A 3,792-nucleotide genomic window follows, 5' to 3' on the forward strand; every position below is an offset into this window, starting at 1 on the left:
GGGGAGAAACAAATGAGAACTTGAAGAGCAACAGAGGTTCACTGGTGATGAGGAGTAGGGACACGAGAAGGGAGAGTTAGAGAAGACATTGTGTGGTGTCCTTCATGGCCTTTCACTGTTAACAGAATCCCAGGTGTTATTCAGTGGAGATTCAGCCAACATCACCCTAAAGTCCTTTGATATTCCATGAAATGCTTAAAGGAGACTAAACTCTACTAACAAAAACTTACACTGAAGATCGATGCTGATGTTCTGAATTAGATCAGCGGGCACAACATTCCTTAATGGTCTTTTTTATTTTTATTTTATTTGAAGAAAGCAACATTGCATACAATGAAGTTGAAATTATACAACAAATGATTTCCTTAGTGAAACTCAAAAATAAAAAATAAACTTGAAATAGAAAGCAGGAGCAGAAAAAAACAGAAAACTTAACAAAACACAATTCAACAGAATATTTAAAAATATTTTAATTAAAAACTGAGCAGATCCTCTAAGTTAACATTTGATTTTGTCCAATTTCAAACAGTGCAGAACATCAGTGAACCACTGACTTATAACAGGTGTGCTGGGATTCCTCCAGTTCAGCAGGACAAGTCTATGAGCTCATCGTGTGGTAAAGGCAATTACAGTCAATGTGTCCTTTTCCACTTTAGGGAGACCACCAAACACAGCTGTCAATGTGTTATTAGTGATTGTGACCCGATGATAGGCCATTCAGAGGTTTTCTCCAGAATGTTGTTAATTTGTTCCCCTCCCTAAACATGTGGCCAGTGAGGCTGGAGCTCGATTGTCACACTGATAGGTTGAATCTCGTCCTGGACACATTTTGGACAATTTTAAATGAGATAAATGATCGATGATTGATGATAGAGTTTAAGTTGAGTGATTGAATGCTTAATTCATATGGAGCTAAATGTATTCTCTGCATGGCTGCCTTCCACTCCGTTTCTGAGATATGGATTGAAAGGTTCATTTCTCAGCACACCCAGGGTCATTGAAGGGGAGCTTCTTTAAGATGTTTTATATGTTGTTGAGATGCTGTTGGAGTCTTCAGGACTGATCAGGATGGCTTCTTTAATAGAAATGGGTGGGAGGTGTGGAAAACTGGGTGGGTTTCATTTGGTAAAATTTCTAATTTGAAAGGAGGGGAAAAATTGTGTTGCCAAGGAGTTAAGTTTGAAGCATCATTGTTCATTAGATGCAAAGACCTTATTTATATACAATTCTCCAAGTGTATTAATCCCAGATTTTTTCCAATGATTAAATACTGTGTAGGTTTGAGAGGCTAGAAAAAGGTGATTATCATGTAGAGGTGCAACAGATAAAATCTTCTTTGCCTTGAAGTGTAACCTGCATTGCTTCCATAATCAGATTACTGGTACAGTATATTGATGATAATTTGTATTTATTAGGGCATAAAGCAGGGCATATAAAAAAGTACAGCAGAATTTTATTTCTGTTGCAGTCCAGGCTTTTGTATATTCAATTTGTGTCAATTTCCAGGGGCCTCATGTATAACGCCGTGCGTAGAACTCGCACTATAACATGGCGTAAGCACAAAAGCCGAAATGTGTTTACGCACAGAAAAATCCAGATGCAGGAATCTGTGCGTACTCCAACTTCCACGTTCTTCCGCTCCATAAATCCCGATCAGCGTGAAAACTAACGCTCATGCACGTGCATTATGTAACGCCCCAAATCCTCCCAGATTTATGCCTATTTGAATATGCAAATCAATATAAATCGCCCTTAAGCGCAGCCTTCTGTGAAAAGACAATGGGAAAAGCACGGGGGAAAATATAAGAATTTCAGCGAATACCAAGTGGAGGCAAATGAAAAACATACTATTTGTTCAAATAAACCGTGGTATAATCAACAAAAGGAAGTTGATCGAGTGACATAGCGTGTTGGAGAAACTTGAAAGCTCACGTTCACAAATCGCACAGTGCCAGAAATAAAAAAGAAGTCACATATCAAAGTCGCCGTGAAAAGCCGAGTTGTAAGCCCACTGTCTGAGTGTCATATGAAAGCTTATTAGGGTACAGAGAAAAAAAGGCACACAGTGGGGGAAAAAGCATGAAATGTCAACTTCAATCTCGACATTTCCACTTTAATCATGTAGTTTATTTTGTCATTAAAGTAGAACATCATAAATTTCATCTTAAAATCGTTTAATTAACCAGTTTCTCAAATCACATCGTAATTAAAGTAGCACGTTAAATGCTTTTGTATTTGATCTTCTATGTGCTCTATGTGTGTGAATCACTACTTGCTTCTTAAACCGGCTCTCTTCCTCCAACTGGACACAGAATCAATTACATTTGTGATATTACAGTTCTATGAATAACTAAAATACTGAGATGTATACGTGATATCATTTCCATGATGATTGGAGTTAAAGCACGTTATTAAACATGTGTTTCACTTCGATGAAATAATTTATTGCAGCAACACAATCAGGGGCGGCTCTAAGCTTGTGGTGGCACTGGGCAGAGGAAGAATCGGTGGCTCCTTCGCCCGCCCGTCAGTAAGGTAGCTTATGCACAGTGGATGGCTACGTCCGTTGCGGACACTGCATAGCCGCCTCGTGCTCATGACACAAGCATTTAACTTTTGCCGAAATTTGTCGCTGTGTTTTTAGCTGTGTTGTTATTTTCTCTTTCTGTTTTATATTCAATATATATTGGCGTAGCAGTCACTGCAGTCAGTGCTTTTCTTTCCCCAAGTAACCGATCACCATACAATCAGTTCTGTAATAGCCATCTGTAAGCTTAGCGCTGATTCTTCAAAAGCGTTTAAAGAACATTGAAATATCTTCGTAGTACTGTTTAATTAGTCTATCATAACGACACTCCCAGTGAAGAATATAGATTATTTAAAGTTTTAAGTTTAAAGTTTTATCTGTATAATTTAATAAACATATTTTGCTGAATTTCACCTTATAAATGATATCGTTTCTGTTTCTGAACCGCGAGGTCCGTACAGGAAAGGCTTTAAAACATTTTGCCGTGGCTGAGACAGCGTGTCCTTGAAGCTGTATATCGATAATTCCCTTTCCGATCAGCTGCTGCTGTGATTCACACTCAGATACAGTGATATAAATACTCTGAGTGGTGCAGTGAGAGAAATATGGAAAAAGATGATCCGCTGTGGCAACTCCTAACAAGAGGAGCTGAAAGAAGAAGAAGAAGAAGAAGAAGTGAGAGTAACAACGCTAAAGCAGTTATGGTATTTGGAATACTATGGCTGTTCCTCTACCATTATATTGTTACAAGTTAATTACAATCAGATGCATTACACTAATAAATAATATGCGGTTAGTTTCAGCGTATTTATAAAGCCGCTTCAGGAAAATAAAGAGTAACCACACAGGCACAGTAGCACTGCTTTGACTCTGGGTGACGCCAGTCTGCAAAACCGAGCGAAGAACTTGCGTACGACAAGGTATGAGGTACCGTGGAAAAGTGCGTGGATTTACGCCAAGTGTAGGTTTTATACATCGCGATTTGAACGTGGAAAAGTTCTTAAGCAACGTTTCTGTGCGTACGCACCGTTTATACATGAGGCCCCAGGTCTTTACAGCTGGTACATTTGCCATCCAGTAATAAAACCGTAAATTAGGTAGCACCATGCCATCTTCTGCTTTAGGTCTTTTTAGAGTAACCTTTAGAATGAGTGGACATCTTGAATTCCAGATAAATTAGGTTATAATTGAGTCTAGTTTAATAAAGAATGATTTGTTCATATAATGTATGTAGGGATGCTCTGAAATACAAAACAGGAGAAAGC

This window comes from Polypterus senegalus, chromosome 4, assembly GCF_016835505.1.
Source record: "Polypterus senegalus isolate Bchr_013 chromosome 4, ASM1683550v1, whole genome shotgun sequence".
NCBI classification, from domain to species: Eukaryota; Metazoa; Chordata; class Cladistia; order Polypteriformes; family Polypteridae; genus Polypterus; species Polypterus senegalus.